Source organism: Chlorocebus sabaeus, chromosome 14 (assembly GCF_047675955.1).
Source record: "Chlorocebus sabaeus isolate Y175 chromosome 14, mChlSab1.0.hap1, whole genome shotgun sequence".
NCBI lineage: Eukaryota > Metazoa > Chordata > Mammalia > Primates > Cercopithecidae > Chlorocebus > Chlorocebus sabaeus.
The window spans coordinates 45676098-45696464 of NC_132917.1; the positions used below are offsets into that span (position 1 = coordinate 45676098).

General features: G+C 46.1%; 1 protein-coding gene across 2 annotated transcripts in view; it reads left to right on the forward strand.

Annotated features, from left to right (window-relative positions):
• The window catches only part of PRKCE (protein kinase C epsilon), a 538653-nt gene that overhangs the window by 247142 nt on the left and 271144 nt on the right, over positions 1 to 20367 (forward strand). The window lies entirely within an intron of this gene.

A 20367-nucleotide genomic window follows, 5' to 3' on the forward strand; every position in this document is an offset into this window, starting at 1 on the left:
TTGCAAATCAGGGCCGCTTTTTTGGTCAGGTTGCCCATCTTGTTCTGTGCTAATAGACATGTATCATCTTTATTTTTTGCTTTTATTTTTAAAATTTGAAGAAATTTTATATAGGTCAGAGGGATGAAAGAATAGTTAGTGTTACAGAACAGAATGCAATTGAGTATCTTCAGTGGGGTAAAAGGCACGTTTCATGGTTCTTCCTGGAACTCCATCACAAGAAATTAAATTATTTGAATTAAGAAGTGGCTTTTAATAATCACTGCCGACCAGGGCGTGATGAGACACCTGGATAAACTGCTGGTAGGATACCGATTTGCCCAATCTTTGATGTGATTTGGGCGATCTCTATGACAGTCATTTCAGAAGTATATACCTCTTCTTGCCCAGCAGTTTTATCTCAATCAATAAGGACTCAGTTGGGCAAGTGCACACCAGGCACAGGCATGGTTCCCTCATGATAGAGATGACTGGTGATAGTCTAATTCCCAAAAACAGAAAGCAAGGATGAAGCCACGTAGCTTTTATGACCTAGTCTCTAAAATCACATCTCATCGCTTCACCTTATTTATTCATTAGAGGCAAGTTATTAAGCCCAGCTCACACTAGAAGGGAGGGAAATTAAGCTTCACCTCTCAAAGGAGGAGTGAGAGAGAATTTGTGGGCATAGTTTAAAACAGCCATAAACACATGAAATTATGTTCAGTCTGTGCATGTTAGTGTGATTGGGATCTACCTGCTGGAAGCTGTCTGTCTTCTCCGTGGGTAACAGAGCAGCAGCAAAGGGTGGGGCATTTGACTTTAACACTAGGAGGTACTTGGATAACACTTAGGGAACAGAAAGCTACTCAAAGAGGACTGGGTGGTTGGAGTTGGGAAGCTTGGTCCCACCACACATTGCTGGAGGACTCTGAGTAAGTCAGATGTTCCCTGGGCTTTCCTATCTGGTTATGCTGAGGATCTAATAAACCAGTGCAATTGAAAGCACTATATAAAACATGAAGCTGGCTGTTACTATCATTACCACTACTGTAACTGTTGGAAGAGAGTACCAGTGTGGGAGATGGAGAGGGGTGGGACACAGAAATAGACGGAGGAGTAGAGAGAGGGATTTGAATACTATTGTAACCAGATCAGGGTTTCCTAGGGTGGCTCTGAGGCGGGAGCGGAGAAGGCCTGCCTTGGCTGAAGTTGCATGAGGCCATGCCGTGATGATCACAGGGACTTCTGTGAAGGACCCCTGTCTTGGATCTACCAGAACTCTGCCTGGTCCATGAGAAAGGCATCAGTCAGGGTGGAATGTTCCAAGAAGAAAGCAGCCCCCAATCTTCTTGGCTAGGCCGTACGCCCAACTCATTGTTTCAGGACTTACGTATTCATTCCTGGCTTTGTGCCAAGCCCTGGGCTAGGGGGTGGGGAGATAGTCCAATAGGCCACAGCGCCTTCTCTTTAGGATCCAACTCCTGCAGCACAGGAAGACTGCAGCCGTTTTGAGTGAAAGGAGACTGAGTTTTGGCATGGTGGCTTCATCCCCTAAGCCTGGATCTGACCTTCAGGAAATGTTTTCTCAGATGCCCTTATTCTCTCAGAGGTCACATAGCTCTGCAAACTTTGGCTTTGGAAATGAAACTTTTTTCCCCTTTTGATATTATAGGCTTCTACAGTGTTGGGCAAAGACAAAGCCAGGCCATTGCATTCAGATGGTTAGAATTGCCACTCCTCCTTCCTTCCGAGTCTTTTTAAATTATTTTTTTTTTTGTTTTTTTGGGTTTTTTTAAGATAGAGTCTCACTCTGTTGCCCGGGCTGGAGTGCGGTGGTACAATCATGGCCCACTGCAGCCTCAATCTCCCCAGGCTCAGATGATCTTTCCACCTCAGCCTCCCAAGTGACTGGGACCACAGGCGAGCCCCACCATGTCTGGCTAATTTTTGTATTTTTTTGTAGAGACGGGGCTTTGCCATGTTGCCCAGGCTGGTCTTGAACTCCTGAGCTCATGCAGTCTGCCCGCCTCGGCCTCCCAAAGTGCTGAGATCACAGGCGTGAGCTACGGTGCCTAGCCCCTTCCAAGTTTTAATGGCCAATACCATCGTTCCCGAAGGCCCTGCATTCTCTCTCAGAAGGGGCTGGGCGTGGAGCTAGTGCTGTGCAGAGCATCCCTGCCTGAAGTTCCACTTGCTGTTGACCAGGGCACTGTGGAGAAAAGCCTGACACCACGTGGGGAGAAAGCTGTGTGGCAACTGGGTCTCTGTTCATTTCTTGGTTATATTTCTAGCGTGAAGGGGCTCTAAATATCCAGAAATAAATCTTTCTTCTACTAGCCCAGGCTCAACTATGAAAGGTAAGTTACTTTTACTTAGCTGTTTGTGACCTCTGACTATATATTACACAGTAAACCAAGTCAGTTCAGTGTCTTACTAGATCAGCTAATCTATAACAGATTTAAGTGGGAACTACTGCTTTGGATAAAATGCAGTTGGAAAAAACCGAGAAAATAAAAAGCATTGATGAAGATGTGGGGAAATGGAAGCTGTTGTTTGTTGCTAGTGCACATGTAACATGGTACAGCCCCTGTGGAAAATGGCATGACATCTTCTCAGAAAATTGAATTACTATATGATCCAGCAATTCCACCACTAGGTCTACATCCCGAAGAACTAGAAGCAGGAACTGATCAGATGGATATTTATACACCGGTGTTTATAACAGCATTATTCACAATAGCCAAAAGGTGGAAACAACTCGAATGTCCATCAGTAGGTGAATGGATAAACAAAATGTGGTCTATCCATGCAGTGGAATATTATTCACCCCCAAAAGGAGGGGAGTTCTGATACATGCTACACCATGGACAAACTTGGAAGACATTATGCTGTGTAAAATAAGCCAGTCACAAAAGCACACATATTCTATGATTCCACTTACATGAGGTCCTAGAGCAGTCAAGTTCATAGAGGTAGAAAGTAGAATCATAGCTGCCAGAGAGTAGGGGGAGGAGAGAATGGAGGATTATTGTTCCGTGGTACAGATTTTCAGTTTGGAGAGATGAAAAGGTTCTGGAGATGGATAGTGGTGATGGTTTCACAACAATGTGAATGTACTTAATGCTAATGAATTATATACTTACAATTTACCATTTTAACCATGTTTGTGTAATTTACCCATGTAAAACAGAATCTTTTTAAAATGTAATTGATTCATAAATTTATGCTGCCAGGCATATGATTTTGGGATATAGGATTGAACCAGACAGAGGGCCTGACTGCAAGGAGATCTGGATTGCTTTCTGCTGAGGAGAGATGAACAATACACACTTAACAAATGAGTGGGGCAATACAGGTACTATAAGGACTTTGGGAAAGAAATCGGGTAATTAACATGGTACAGAACCATGCCTCTCATGTGTGGGGTGGAGATGCTTTAGCTGGGGTGGCTAGGGAAAGATTCTGATGAACTGACATTTGGGCTAAGTCCTGATGAGGAGAAATGATGTGGTATCATAAACTCTACTGTGTATATAGATGTTCGGAATCCATTTTACTGGAAATCTCATTGAGATTTGAGATGCAGAAAAATTGCTACAAAATCCAGAACTTAGTACAAGTTGTGCTTACAGAACCGTCTGTTTTGAGTATTCCTAATCGGTCGCTTGAGGATTGAGTTGGGGACAAGCAAGGCATTAGTGTTTCAGAATGTTAAAATGTTTCTTACCCAAGGCCAAACGCTCAGACCTGGTAATGTTTTCATCTAGGTAAGGCATTAGCCTGTTCACATTTTTCTCATGTAATATTTTTAGGAACTCGACCCAATAAAGTTTGCCCTGGGCCTTCTTGGAAAGACTTGTACCTTTTAGAAAAGAACCGATTTACAAAAATCAACGTATGGCTGATAGATTTTTAACTTGTTATCATTTAGAAGATCAGTCTATTTCTTTCACCTTGGAAACTAAGGCTATTTAAAGCTCTGAGTGTAGAGTTTGAAGGATTTTTTTATAATTCACTTGAGATGGGAAGAAATATGCTGCTGGGACGATGAAGTGTGTGCACAGTTGATTTGTACAATGTATTTACATTTCCCATTATGTATCTTAGAGACTCTCCTGTTGTTGCTCAAGTTTTTCTTTTTAAGTTAGTCTTGGGGTAGAAGATTAAAGTTCCCTGAAGAACATGGAAATGCAGTTGAATTCTTGGAAGTCTGTATCGTACTGGCCCTGGTTTGTGATGAAGCTCACATACAATGTCTGTAAAATCCTGAAGTCCAGCCAGGTGCATTAAAAGAGTATGGTGACTTCAGAGTTTAAGAGTAGGTCATTTTGCAATAACTTTTTACAAGAGTATGTGGCCATCTTTGCCTTAGGATAGTGAAGTGGTATTTTCCAGGACAGAAGAACTGAAATCATCTAAATTTCTAGTTTGTAGATCCTATAGTCCTTGGGAATTTTGACTTACAAAGTAGGAAACTATTTCACCCTCATGAAAATCTCCAATGCTGTCAGGTCTTTCCCACTTCCACCTGGGTTGGAATTGGAGTGTTTGCCCCGGTATGGTGATGATTAGGAGGTGTAGCAATATGGGCCTAGAAGGTGACTTTGGGATTCATCTCTCATCTCTCATAGTGCATGAGAGAAGCCAGCTCGTGGCTCTCTTAGAAAACATCCATTGTTCCTGAAACCTGCAGTAATTGGAACATGAGTATAATACATACAATAAGCAGAATTCTGCCTATAAGCTCTTACCAAAAGCCTGCCGATGCCCAGCCCATCTTGCACTAAGGGGCTGTGGTCCCACAGGAGGGTAGTGCCCACGGGTAGCTTCAAGTCTGCCTGAGGAGCTAAGGTAGAAATGAAGTAATCAGAAAATACTAGCAAAAGTCAAATCAGGATATTTCTTTCGATTAACATCCTGAGGACATGGGATGTGTGAAAAGCTGTGCTGGGAAAAGTCAGAAACAAGGAAGTGGCTGGAGTGGGCAGGAGAGGCCAGGAGGGTCAGGGAAGTTCTTGGAGCTGGAACTTGGGTAAGGTCTTCGAGAAAGACCGTGACTGCACTGGTCTGGGAGCTTGGCTAGGAAGACCTCTGAGAAACAGTAACTCAAGGGTTAGTTATGTTTCAAAAACATTTATATTTCTGATATCCAAAGTGTTCTCTGTAGGATTAGTAAGTGTTAGAAGGGAGCTGGAGTTCAGTGGGCTCTGTGGCCAAATAAGTTTGGATAGTGCTTGAGTAAGCACTGGGAGTTTCTGGACTGCAAGACTCCTCAGGCCTTTGTATGCTGAAGTACAGTGACTTTCCCAGATGGGCATATATAGCATACAGCTTCCTGCTTATTTGATTATGGAATTATGTGTTTTTCCCCCAGGAGGATCCTACATAAATATAGTTTAGTTCCAAATAATATAATTGAGTTGAGGAAATGCTAGCCTAAATGATTTCACTTCAGTATGTGTTTTAGTGTGAATCACTATCAATAGTCATGTTTTCAGTGGTCTCAGTGCCCAAGGGAGTTGATTGGAAGGACGTCAGAGGGACTTCATTAGATAAGTCAGTGAATGAAGAGTCCTCCAAGGGATCCCCGCCTGGCAAGAAATACCCTAGGGCCATCTTGGTTCAGAAGTTATTCCTCCATACACTAACAGGCACATAACACAGGCTTTAAAAAATACTAATTTTGTGAATATTATGGCTAATCCATAGACAGAGCATCCCCTTTTCTTCACTTGAGATACAGGGAAGGATTTTGTGTCAATGGTATGGCATCACCATCCCCCTGGGACAGGGTTGCAGCAGCTGGGGCTGTGAGGGAAGATGAGGCCAAAAGACCCAGCAAGATTAGGGTTGCAGATAAGATACAGGACACTGTTAAATTTGAACTTCAGATCAACTGTATGTAACATTTTGGTGTAACTATGTTCCAAATATTGCATGTCACATACTTATAAAACATTATTTTTTTCTAGAATTGAAACTTAACCAGGCATCTTGTATTTTTATCTTCTGTCTGGTAACTCCATGTAAGAGGTTCAGGGAAGCCTAGACACACAGACCAGAAAGTGATGTAGAATGTACAAAGCAAGGCAGTGAGGAATGATTCCAAGTTTTAGACAGCCCAGGTCCTCCTTCTTGGAAATGGGGTAATACATCCTCAAACCCTCTTCCCACCTCATCACTTTTATCATATCCCCCTCAGTTTGGGAGCATTTGTATATGAGAGGTTGTAGCCTGGCAGGGTTTTTTTTTTCTTGTCAGAGTCTCGCTGAGCTGCCCAGGCTGGAGTGCAGTGGCATGATCCCGGCTCACTGCAACCTCCCCCTCCTGGGTTCAAGTGATTCTCGTGCCTTACCCTTCGGAGTAGCTGGGATTACAGGCACCCACCACCACACCGGCTAGTTTTTGTACTTTTAGTAGAGACGGGGTTTCACCATGTTGGCCAGGCTGGTCTCGAACTCCAGGTCTCAGGTGATCTGCCCAGCTCCGCCTCCCAATATGCTGGGATTAAATCAAGTGCAAGATCCAAAATGTTACTGAAAAAGCTTTTCAGCTTTTTAGATTCTCTTAAAAATGCAAACAAACAAAACAGTTTCTTAGAAAGAAGCCGGTTGCATGTAAACCGAGAAGTCTTAAAACCAAAAGAACTCCAAGTTCCCTGCCTGTGCTGAACACTATGGGGGTGGGCACGTGCCCGTCCAGGGCAAATCACGGGGAGAAGGTGAGGTTTCTTAACAGTACCACCTCTCACTTTTGGTATTTGTAATGGAGGACACAGAATTATATCACATGTGAAAATGAAACAATGGTTTAAAAAGTCATGTCTCCGTGCTGGCTTTGGATGAGATGAGCCTTTTGAGAAGGCAGAGGCGTGCTTGGTGGGTTGGGCTCTGGGCATTTTTTCCCCTGCCAAGAAGTGAAATGTCTTAGCTCCATGTGCAGTGATGATTACTAGCTGGCCAGGGCTTACTGTAAGTGGGCTGTGCTCAGGGATCTCACTAGGAAGAAAAAGAATCAAACTAATCCCTTTCTGGAAACCATCTCCCCCAGTTGCCTGGGCCACCTGTCCCAGATGCGCTCCTCTTTCCCAAGACACTTCCTGTCTCCCTGCTGCCCCAGAAGCCTACCTTTTCCCCAGCCCTACATGGGACATTCTCCTGATGGCAGGGACCCATAAGAGGGGGGCTGGGTGAACCTATGTGCTGTGAATGTGTTGGTGAGCCCTGAGGGAGGAGTCATGGGAACCTGGGGATCTGGGGTTCCACATGTGAGATCCAGGGCATGGAGCATGGAGAGCCAGTAGCCTTTGTTGACCATTGTACAGACAGTGACAGGGGCTCCATATCACTTCAGCAGGCACGGTGACACACAGGACTTACTGGCTGCTACAGTGTTAATCACACCACTGGTGCTTGCTGTATCCTATGGCAACCGCAGCTCCTTGTTAATTCAGAGTAATGCTGGGTCAGGCAGTAGCACAGGCCACCTCACACTGGCTGGGGCAAACCCTGGCTCAAGAGCATCCTTGATTTATGGCCAAGCCCCAGGAACCTCTTGACTGGCTCTCCAACATAGCCCACCCTAACCCAGTTTTGGAATCTGGTAGTGGGAAAACAGGGAAGCTCCAAAAAAAGTAACTCAGAGGTCAAGGTGAACCCTGAATGAGTCCATTACCTTCCACAATCAATATCCAGCTTCTAAACTTTATACATATTGATGAGCTGATTGCTAGGAGACTAGTGCTGAGAGAGCTGAAATCTATTTTGCTGGGGCCAAATTGGCTGTTGATGGGCCATAGTAGACTATGGCTTTAATAATCAGGTAAAAACACCTGCCATCACAGCTTAAGCACATTGGAGCCCTGTGAGCTTTCCTGAAAGCCGGGCAAAGCAGGGCTTTCACTGGGCTCTGTATCTCTTGGCCCTGCAGGTCCTTCCTAAGGGGCTGAGGGCTGGCCGGGCCCTGGCTGGGGAACCTCTGGTGCTGGGAGGGTGGATGCCAGGTGGTGGAATGCTGCAACTGTGATCTACAAAGATAGGATGTTTACTGAAGGGTAAATGGAGACTGGCCCGTGCTCTTTATAGTCCCTGAACACACGTGTTGACCTGAACTGCTTACTGAACTCTGTACTCACTCACAAATTGGGTGAGATGTGGCTCCCACAGTGGGAATAATTTCCTTGAAGGTCTTTAGTCCAAGAGTTTCCCTGGAAGGAAGGATGTGCCAGTGCAGGGTACGCTGTATGCACACATGAAGGGCTGGGGTGGGCAGGCTATCTTCAGTGATGATGCGCTTTCAACCCTCCTCCCTACCCACATGACCCGGGTATGGAGCATGGCTTGGTATCGTAACAGCATGCTGGAATCTAACACGAATTACCCTAACTCACTGGACCCAAATGCAGTGGCTTTCCTGCTCCCCCCAACACTGCCTGACATATTGCTGGAGCTAGGGAGGGAAAGCCACTAGCTGATTGCTAAGGCCTAGGTGAAGAGTCTCAACCACCTGGCCTACTGGGCATCCCCTGGTCATTTGGATCACCGTGAGGTGTGCTGGTGCTGAGTCCAGGAGGCTGCACTGCTCACAGGGCATACGCAGCTCTGCTTGGGGCAAGACATTGCCAAGGTGCAGAGAACAGGTTTCTGGAGGCAGGAAGTCGTAGGCAATTGGGTTAATTAAACCCCTGTGGATCTTCTGCTGCAGAATTGCTCTGAGGTACTCTGAAGACTTAAAGTTGTACGTTTACTAAAGCAAAAACAAAACACCCACAGTTAAAACAAGGCAAGTCCCTTCTACCTGCGGTGCTATGTGTGGCTCTAATTCAAGGGCAGGGAAGATGGAGACGGGTTTCCAGTGTCTCCCCAAGCACCTTTCCTCTGGTTTTGAGCATGAGCCTGTCTGATGGGATTCCAGGGCCATCCTTTGGTCTTACCTCTGCTGGGTTAGGTTGGGGGAAGCTGTCTCTGCCTTGACAGGGTGATGCTCCCCTCTACTCATGTGCTCTGTATGTGAGGCAGCAGGAGCCAAGGTCTTGATCTGTTGCTGCTGGCCCACCCTCCATCAGGCAGCAGCTCTGGGCATCAGTGTGCTGGCAGCTTCTGAGGTGCCTGCTGTGCGTGCCCGCCCTGCAGAGGCCTGGGGCCAGCACTGATGCGAACTTCTGTTTGATTCTCAGAACATCTTCAGAGATGCGTCACACCCTGTGCTTGGCTGGGACAGTGTTTCGTGGGCTTCTCCTGCCGCCCTTCTTTAAGGGGCTACATTGTGAGTGTGGGCCCAGAGAACACAGTAGGAGAGAAATGCAGTGTCTCCCCATAGCCCCCTGCAGGGACCATGCTGGATGGGGCCCCAATTGCTCCAAAATCAGGCGTCGGAGGTCTAAGTGGTATAGACAGAAAGAATGCGGTCAGAGGGGACACGCTCCATGTTAAATTTCTGAGGAGCAAAGGTTTTGCTGACGTGATCAGGCCAGCGATGGAAAGAAAGCCCGAGAGAAGAGAAAATGAAGGCTTAACTATCACAGAGCATCTGACTGAGAATAAAAAGGTTTTAAGTGGACTGGCAGTTGGCAAAGGAAAAAATAAATCAGCCCCCTATTGAGTGACTTTCAGGAATGAGAGGCAGGCAGATTGGATATTGAGGAAATATCTGAATGCACTGGATTGTGTCTGGGTTCAAAAGCCAAGAACATCTGCCAGGCCTGCATCGTACTTGCTGAATAGCTATTGGGATAACACTCCTGTGAACAAAACCAAGACGAGTTTTGTCCCTGCCACAGAGGTAACGATGGACGAAGCACACAGCAGGCCCTGTTCGTCTCTCCATGCAGTGGCACGGCAGGTGGTGAGCGTGTGCCCAAGCCTGCTTCCCAGCTTGTGTCATTTTTCCAGCGCCAATCATTGTGGTCCCCATTCTATGGACTGCTCTGTCCAAGGAGAAGGAGCATGAGCCCCCATCTGCCATGGCCACCTCTCCAAGGCCAAGTGGAGCACAGCACCACTGTGCGGCCGTACCACCTGAGGGCGTGACTGAGCCAATGCCCACCTCTGGGTCTCTGCTGCCTCCTTCTGAAATGGGCGTCATAGCAGTCCCTACTTATAGCCTCACCGTGCCCATCCTCTGAGCTAATAATACTCGCCGAGTGCCGAGAACAGTGCCTGGTATCTATGTTAAACAAAACGCCTTGTCCAGAATGATCTTCCATGTGCCTCCCAGTTTTCATCTTCTAGGATTCTGTCCGACTTCATCCCTTTCAAATCTCTGAAGTGGGAAGGGCGATTATTACCCCATTTTTGAGATGGGGGAAGCAGAAGACCTTTGAGTCGTTTTCCAGAGTGTAAGTGGCTGGATAATGGATGGGCAGGGATGGAAGCCAAGACTCTGGGCCTTTGATCACACCACTGGCCAAGGGGAAGGAATTACATCTGAGTCATGTGGCCCCTCACTGTGCCTCTGTTTATCCTTTACCTCCTTCAGTTTCCCAGTCTCATCATTGGCCCTGTGGGTCTGCTTCTCAGGCGCAAGTTGAAGGGAAAGAAACAGATGATAAAATAACTCCTAGGCACTGGGAAGAATCGAGTGCTGAAGAGGCAGCTGGGCCCTGGGCCATGCAGAGGAGGACAGCATTGCAGGCCAGGCAATACACAACCTGAAACGGACCAGGAGCAAGGGCCCTAGGGTGTAGAGACTTGAAGACCCAGGCTGCTCCCAAGCGCTAAGGAAGTGTGACTGGAAGCGACGCTCCACTCTCTCGCCCGCTGGACAAAGGCTTAGCCAACGGGAAAGGTGCATTGTGTTACGATGCAGATTCTGACTCAGTGGGTGACCATGTGGCCATGGCTTCTGCATTTCACACCAGCTCCCGGTCTTGCCAATGCTGCTGTTCGTGGCCCTCATCTGAGGGGCAAGGGTCCTGAGGATGCATTGGTATAGCGTGGATGTCTTTCCCATCAAAAGCCATGGCTCATTGTGAACGAGTCCTGTGTTCCTTCTCATGCTTAGGTTTCTCAACACTAGCCAGATAGGAAAAAGACTGGAAGAGGCTGATGAGGTCCCACTGGGGCAACGTGGAGGATCTCTCCAGGAGAACGTTGCCACAGTTTCCCTGTGTGAGAAGGATTACCCTCCAGAGTGGACAACACCACAGAGATGGGGGCAGGCAGGCTGTACAGTGGGAAGTTTCATACCCCTCTCCTTCCTCTGAGCCCCGCAGTCCTCTGTTCAGGCAGCTTTCTACTTAGCACTCTGATTTCTGTGTCCAATCAATTGGCCACTCTTTGCGCCACATAAAAATGCGTGACTGAGCCTTGACCTTGAAGCCAGCCAGTCACGGAGACTTCTTTCACCATCTGTTTTTGAACTTAGAAAAAGATTGGCAGAGAAAAACACCAAACAGTTTTGCTAAAATAACGTCATTAGTAATGCAACTTCTTTGCATTAAATCCTGCATTTATTAGTAATAGTACCACTTCCTTCCATTTGCAGATTATATTATGTCTTACAAAGCACTTTCATGGTCATTATCTTATTTGATATTCAAAATGCCATTATGAGATGAATGAAGATTATTGTCCCCAGGAAACTAAGGCTCTAATTGGTTTATGAGTTTGCCAAGTATTACGAGGTGGTGGGCACCAGAAGGGGGATGTGGATGTTCATTTTCTTATTAGAGCTGATATTAACAATGCAACTGACTTGCCAGTACTGTGCATCATAATCTCCCCCATCCCAAACGTTATGATTCCATTCCAGGGGAAATTCTTAAGGTGTGGCCAGCCTATAGCTAAGCTAGGACTGTTCCTGAAATGATTATTGGTCGTATTGTTCCTAACGGGCATAGCTGAGAATGCCCTAAAATTTAGAAAGTTGTTAAAATAGCAAATAAACAAAGCTAACAAAAATCAGCAAAAGTAAAACCTTAGGGAAACAAGCTAGCAAGTGTGTTCTAAATTATTCTTCCTCATCTCCTACCCTCATTCTGTGCTTGGTTTTCCTGGTGAGGCTACCATTTCACAGCGAGGCATTTAGAAAAGTCATCCAGGCAGGAGTCAGTGAGTCAGTGCTTGCTGGACTTGTACTTAGAACATCCCTTCCAGGTCACCATACCTGTCTCTTTCCTTCAGGCAGGTATTCCAAGCCACTGCCCATGACAAGGTGGGGCAGACACGTGGCCAACAACTTAATTTTCCCCAAACCTTATTTAGGCTCTAGTTGCACATGCTGCTTTGGGTTGCCATGGAGACAGTCTACTGCGTTCTCCCTCAAATAGAACCGGAATCACACTTCTGCTTATGTGCAAGGTAGAAGTGACAGAGTGGCATTTCTGTAAATGGCCCTTTCCAGTAAACTCAGCCCCAGCCAAGTGCCCAGGAATGCGTGACCAGGATACCTCAACTCGTGCTACAAGGTACTTAATGCAAAATAAGACAGCTAATAACAATGACATGTAGTTCCGTTTGTAGTTAGTGATTCTAAAAATGCCACTGCTAAATTGCTGTTAAAAACATCCCACATAACTGGAGACTCACCTTAACTGTCTCTGAAGGCCATCGCCACTGTGAACTGGTTGTTCTTGAGTCCCAATGGCTGTGTGCAGAGTTCCAGACCAGGAGTAACCGAGAAATGGAAGGAGGAAGTGGGGAGGAATCTAAAGGATGCTAATATAGGAAGCCCACTCTGAAAGCACTTGCCACATTTGTGTCCACAATCATGCTTTCTCTAGCCTAGTACTACTTTGGGGGTGTGAGCTGCACGATAGAAAGGATAACCTGGGAGCGCCTTACCTGGGAGTAGGCTAGGGTTCAAACCCTAACTCCTCTGGTTATTAGCTCAGGGTCTTTGGGTGAGTTTCTTAGTATCTCCAAGCCTTGACTACTTCACACTTCCTAAACAAGTTTGTTATGATCGTTAAATGAAATGTTATCTGTTGGACAGCCCAGCTCAGTATCTCACAGCTGAGGGGCTCAGTAAACACTAGATTCTTTCCTTAAATACTTCCTACCTGTTGGAGGTAGGTGGGCCCATGGTGAACAGGGAGGAAAGATGGTTTCAAGGGTGGGAGAGAACCTAGCCAAGGTTAGGGGGTTAGAGCTGCAGGCCTGGCAGGAGGTGGTGAGCAGTCCAGGATGTGCTGGACAGAGTCCTATGCTGGTCCCGTTGTGCAGCAAACCGTACAGCGTGAAGGACTGGCAAAGAGACTGTGCCATGGCGAGTCTGCTGAGAGTCACGGGTGTGTAGGAGGAGAATGGGAGACTGGGAAATGGGAAATAGGGCAAAAAGGAATGACGATCACAGAGTGAAAAATGGGAACCACTAGTCTGGGCTTTTTCAATGGAGAGGTGGACTGATTGCAGTGAGCAGCTGCCATGTGTGGGCCTTTGTTTCAAACCTGAGCAAAGGCTTGAGTATTCTGCATTTACCCAGGAGATACTGACCACTGGCCTTTTTCAGCCTAAAGGGGTTTTCTTTACAAATTTCCAGGGAAGATGCTCATCAATCAACATTAGGAAGAGCTGGGTTTATTTTTAAGTTGTTTTTTCCCACTGACACCTGCCTAGCCCCACTGTTGCACAACCTTCCCTACCATTCTTCTCAGAAAAAGGAATCACTGAGAATACAAACCAGGGCTAGATAGCACGTGCGCTTCACTGGACGGGAGTGTTTCCCCTAATCAGAAATCCTGCATTATGCATGCAGAGCATTGCAGAGTCTCTTGGGGGTCAAAAAATCCCAGATGTGGCTTGAAGCAGCTGTGACTATTTCCAGGAGGCCATGCCTCTGGGCTAAACATGGTCCCTTTCCCCCGAACCCTAGAGACCAGATGAGAAATTGCTTTGAAAGAATATTCTTTGTTAGCCCTGGCTGTAGGCAGAGGGATGGGCTGATTGTATGACTCCTCAGTCTCTGTCAGTTCATTTTCTATGACTTTAGGAATCCCCCAGACCTGAAGATAACTGACTTGGTCATGTTACCTGGCTTCAAGGAAGCTGGGGGGATTGCCCCACAGTGGTCACAGGCGAGAAAGGTGAGCTGGGCCTGCGTTTAGTCCTATAGTGCCACTTGCTAGCTTTGTTATTTTACCTTCTCCAGGTTTTCGGTTTTTATTTGATAAGGGCAGATAACTTATAATTTCTGTACCTACCTGGTAGGATTGCTATGAGAATTAATGGTGATAGTGTGTGTCCTGGTCTCTGGTAAGTCTTAACAGGTACTGATGCGTCAGCTGCTGCTGCTTGTTGTGGTGGTGGTATTTTGTTGTGTTGTTGTTGTCTTTATTTAGAATGAAAAACTAGAAAAAAGTTTTCAGTTTTCCAGGGAGTTGGGAGAATGTTTCCCAAACATTTTGGTAATGGAGTTTTAGGGTCTTTCTCTTTCCCCAGTTCTTCTAGTGTAGCAGTCATAGCTACACCCCTCTCAAAGAACTGGGGAAAGAGAAGAACAGTACCAGGAATGTTGGTAACTATTTGTTTTTCAAAGTACTTTGATAATCCCTGGGGTCTCTACAACGCTCTGAAGATAGGCAGGGAAGGTGTTATCCCGTGTCAGAGTTGAGATGAGGGGTGAATGTCCAGCCTGGAGCTAAATGGCTAATCAGTAATAGATAGAGGGCCCCAGGATCCACATCCCTGCAGCTGCAGGGCCTGGGCACTGCCCTGGGGGTGAGCTCCAGGTGCAAGGAGGGTGAGAGAGGAAGAAAAGTACACATCGCCATCATCCTGGGCCTACTTAGCCTTCACTTGGTGGAGGAGGAGTGCTTTGCCTTGGGAGTGGGTGGGGGGCTGGGGTTCTGCCACACATTGCAGGGCCTTGAGTGGGGAAGGCTGAGGCTCACAGCTTGAGCCTTCATCAGAGGAGAAGGCTTCTGACAGCTCCTGGCAGTCGAGATAATTCAGGAGGCTGGAAGGAGCCTCCCTGGGGACCATGAGAGACAGGTTCTGCAGGTGGCATGGAGTGACCTTAGGAATGCACCTTAGAAGCACATCTCACCAAAAGTCTGCACTGGAGCAGCCAGGTAGAACTTGGAGGCTTCTAACACAGTAGATTACAAAGGAAAAGCTTTCGAGAGAAGGGTCTGTCATTTGGAAATGACAAAATAGACTTAGTTCCAGGGTCTGGGGTCACACATACATTTGCAGTCAGCTGCCTAGGCATGTCCTGGGGGGCCACCATCCAACCCACGCCAGAGCCCAGAATGAAGTCCTGATGCAGTTCAAGCCCATACATTATGGGGCCATTCTGAGTGGTTCCACAGTGACATTGTCAAAATATCTGGAACTGGTGGTCAGGAGTCACTCAGTGAGGGAGCTAAACAAGTACCACCATCAAGTATGTCTTCTCTAAGCCCCAGACTTATGGAGAAGTAAGGTGGTGTCTTGAATACTTTGTGTGAGAAGGTGCTGTCAGACAGCAGGAGAACCTCCCACCTTAGCCTTCTGAGTAGCTGGGACCATGGGTGAGCACCACCACGCCAAACTAATTTTCGTGGTTTTTTTGTAGAGACAAGGTTTTGCCATGTTGTCCAGGCTGGTCTTGAACTCCTGGGCTCAAGCGATCTGCCCACCTTGGCCTCCCAGAGTGCTTGGATTACAGGCATGAGCCACCACACCCGGCCAGCAAGAACTCTTGGCTCCTGGTACAGACTCCCTGCTCAGTGGAGCTCTGGGTTCTGGTGTTCCTTGGATTAAATGACTCTTAGTTCCAGTATCTGGAAAAGGGGCCTCATGTACCTTTGAGAGCTGCTTGAAGTCCTGTGGCCTGGCCTGATCCCTCCAACCCTAGTTTTTGGGACTTCTGGCTGAAAGACCTACTTCAGCATTAGTAAACCAGTTTTTCTGTCTATCCATCCATCTATTCACTCACTCACTTGAACAAATAATAAATTGAGTGCATTCCAAGGCTGTTGGGAATATAACCTGCAGACATTGTCCCTGCCATCCAGGTGTCTAGCGTGTAGTCAAGGAGAGGAGCCAGTGTATAAACAGACACATTACAGCCCAATGCAGCGTGACCTCTCATCCATGATGATTCTAGGACTTCCCTGATAAGGTATCCCACCCAAACTTGAGTGTCTGTTCCTCAAGTCTTAGAAAAACAAGAATTTGCATCCTCCTTTGTTTTTATCCTTGATGCAGAATTTACTGAGATTTTATTTGTGGCCTACAAACTTAATGGAGCCTAGTTCTTTTCTTCCTGGATTGAAACCATTAACAATGTCAAGAGCTCTTAGCAGATACAGCTCTGCACGTGTAGCAAAGCGTAATTCACATTCTAGTCTTCACATAACTTATTGATGACTTAAATTACTTAGAAGCATACAATATCATGCTAGGTGCTATGAAGGCATTAAGGAGTTTATAATTAGGAAGATAATAAATTCATATATGAATTCAAAAAATAACAATGCAAGCCAAGTGGAGAGTAAATGCTGGAGGGTCTAGAATAGCTAGTAAGATGGGTGGATGATAAGTCCAGTGACTGAATGTGGAACACCCGGGGCAGTGATGAGCAAGCTCTGTTTGGACATGTGGAGTTGGATGTGTCTCAATGATGTATGGTCCAGAGGGCTGGTGGCTCCCTGGGTCTGGAGCTCAGGAGTGTTCTGTGCTGTAGATCTAGATTTAGGAATTGTGGTATGTAGGTAGCCATGGTGGTCCAGGAAGTGTGCGAGACTGATAACTATTTATTTGCTCTTTGGTTGGGGAACCAGTCCCTACCTCCATGTTTTCTCCCACTCCTCCAGGCTGATCATCCCCCGTCTGCTTCGTAGGTTCTTCTTCTTCTCCCTGGACCATGCATTTAGAGCTTCCTCAGCAGGTTCTTTCTATACATTTTAAAGTCAATGAACCATAATCTGATTAGAAATTTTAAAGAGTCCATAAAGTCTTTCACTGATGGCAAGTTAATCAAGTGTTGCTTTTATTGGCTTGGCATACATAGGAAGTAATGAATGCCATGTATAGCTATGCAGGAGCACTCAGCTGTTGGGGAGTGATCCATACATACATAATAGGGAACTCTTTCTTGGTTTTCCCTCAAAACCCCAGTTTCTCTTACTATTAGCTGCTGAAAAAAAGTATCCTTTTGCTGGGACTTTCCATATTGTTTTGTTTGTTTGTTTGAGACAAGAGTCTCTGTTGCCTAGGCTGGAGTGTAGTGGCATGACCTTGGCTCACTGCAACCTCCACCTCCTGGGTTCAAGCAAGCACGTCCAGCTAATCTTTGTATTTTTAGTAGAGATGGGGTTTCACCATGTTGGCCAGGCTGGTCTCGAACTCCTTACCTCAGGTGATCTGCCCACCTCGACCTCCTAAAGTGCTGGGATTACAGGTGTGAGCCACTGCGCCCAGACTCCATATTGTATTTTAGATTGAGATTTTTGTTCTTTCCACCTGATGATTTTTTTGCAAAATAATATAATGAAGGAGTAAGACATGCTGTTCTTTCAGCCCAACAAGTCTATTTTTTTTGTTTCATTTTTTAGTAATTAATAGATTTAAGGGTTTAATGCATCTGTTCTTAGCTTCTAAGCACATCTTTAAGATCTATGGCATGAATTTACAAGAAGAAAGAGTTTAAATATGAATAAGATTGGGAATCAACTGTTTTGTATGAGTATTTTAGAATCTCCCAAAGCTCCAGTGAACCCTCAAGAATTCAGCCTCCTTATCATTAGAGATTTAGGTTATTTTGGGTCTTTCCAGGAGCAAGTTGTTTCTACTTGAGGAGAAGACAAAGGACAAATGAAAGGTTCCGAAGCCTCCTAGAGGTAGATGTAGATTTTCAAGTATCTCAAAGTTTTATTTGTATGATTTTTTTCTCATTTGCCTTTAGCTCAGCAGAGGGTGGTGCTGGTGGAGCTTAGTCGTGACCTTGTTTTTTGTGTCGATTGACTCACATGTGCCCTTGGTCTCATGTACAGACATGGCCTGACTAGAGGTCACTCAGTAACTGGCAGAGCCAGGATGAGAGAAGCCAGTTCTTAGATCCCAAGCATCCTCCTCTCCCACTGTCCCACAGGTGACACACACCTGTAGTCACGGGTGGATTTAAGGAACCTGAGAGAGAAGTCGGGGTATCTCTCCCACTGTGGTGAATTATGCAGCATCTACATCCCCTCAACACAGACTTGTAATCAGGGAGAAAAATTTGTCTGGGTGGGGAGCCTTGAAAAATTGGTGGTGGAACTTGGAGAGTTTAGGATGGCTCTAGAGCTCAAGTGAGAGATGGTCATATTAGGAAGGAACTCTAAGGACATAGAGAAGGGTGTGGTATCTGATGGATTTCATGTTAGTCTTTTCTATCTCTACTTACTTTTCCTTTAAAGTTTTCTAAAATGTAGTATCTTTATGACAGGAGAGAGAACTAGTTCTTTTATATGCACTGAGAAATTTCTTTTTTTTTTTTATTTTTTGAGACAGAGTCCAGATCTATTGTCCAGGCTGGAGTATAGTGGTGTGAACATGGCTCACTGAAGTCTCGACCTCCTGATCTCAAGCAATTATTCCATCTCAGCTTCTCAAGTAGCTGAGACTACAGGTGTGCACCTCCACACCTGGCTAATTAAAAAAAATTTCATGTGTGGAGATGGAGGTCTCATTATGTTGCCCAGGATGGTCTTTAACTCCTGAGCTCAAGTGATTCTCCTGCTTTGATCTTTCAAAGTGCTGTGATTATAGGTGTGAGCCATTGTACCTGACCAAGGAAATTTCTTATTTGGCAAAGTCTGCAGGTCATGTTTTATTTGAGCAATTTTGACAGCCTCTCAAATTGAGTTTTTCTTTAGCAAAAATGGGAATCTTGGGTGCTCTGATCTCTTAGATTACAGTACATGTAAAAAAGCATATAATCTAAACACAGTGAAGCCCCATTACAGAGTGTCTTGTTCATACATTTACTTCCTACTACAGGTAAAATCTCATGTGCCGGCTGTGGAAGGGGCAGGTGGGGCCTTTCCTTCCCCAACAAGGGTGGGGACTGTGTAATGTGGGCTTTAGCTTTCTCTTGTCTACTCTATGGTACAGCTTTAACTTTTTTTTTTTTTTTCCCAAAATTGTAACTCATTTATTTTTAGTTAAGCTCTGGTCATTGTATCAAACAATTTTATCAACAATACATATTTACAATTCAGCCTCTATTCAACTAGCATTTTGCAAGGACTATGGAGGAGAACAGGGCCAGAACAGAAAAGGGTTCGGACAATAAATGCAATTGGAGGAGGAAAAAATAATCACCACATAAACCATTTTTCGGTTTCTATAGTTACTTTCAAACCAGATGATTCAAATTCAAACCAAATCTCTGAAGCTTTATGGTTGTATATAGTAAACCAATCTGTCCACCAGCTGGAAACTAAAGACACACGTAGGAATGACTTTTCATAGACCAGAGTTCTCTGCAGTGGGCCTGGGGCTGAGGCACCGCAGGGCTGAGGTTGGTGAGGGGGCAATGGGAAGGGAGGGGAGAGGTGCAGGTCTTCAGAGCGTGTCCTACTAGTTTGTATTTTGCAGAAGCCCAAACGACAGGCCGTATTATTGAATGTTGCAGAGGCTGGAGGGTCTCACAGCGCCTTTCACCGTCCAAGTTGTGTTCATTCCCCTTTGCTGTCACACACCCGTCCTCTTCAGGGAGAGCTGGCATGCTATGGCAGTAGCCAGGGTATGCCAGCTGGGATGGACAGCCACCTGGAGAGGGTGTCAGAACAGTTAGGCTGGAGGCCAGCCCACGTGGGCTGGATAAGCTGCATGTAAATCAAGGTTGTTATATGGAAACAGCTGGTTCCACTTGAATTTAATTGAAAACAAGACATCAGGGGTAGGGAGACAAGGAGGGGTTGTGGGGTGGACAGAGGGGAAAAGAGCTGATGAATTGGGCTCTTGAGCTGATGCCGTACGGACAACCTGTCAAGGGAAAGAACACAGCCAGTGAGTCAGGATCAGTGTGGAGCTTGGAAACCAGGTGTGGGAAGGTTGGGCTGGGCCGTGGACTCTGCAGGCTTGGAATCGGACACCTGCTTCCTTTCCAAAGCATGTGATCTCTAAATTACTTGGCTAGAGAAACCACAGGAAAGCCAGCGTAGGCAGCGGTATTTGCCTTCTGCCCTCTGGTCTGTCTTATTTGCTGCCTTTCCACTGAAGTGTGTTTATGCCTTGTCTTGGGGTTGAATTTGGGGAACTTCCTCCTGCACCCCTCTTCCAGTGTGAACTGGCCTCCAAGGGAGGGCCACGGCACGTTCTGTGCTGTTTGGCTCACGTTTAGAGAACACCAATAGGATCTGGGGTGGGCAAGGGCACCAGGAGACAAAGGCCACTGAAGAGGGCATCCCAACAGATCGTAGATCATTGTCATGAAGTCTCCTCAACCTTTTCTTGGAAAATCTAGGCTTTCTTT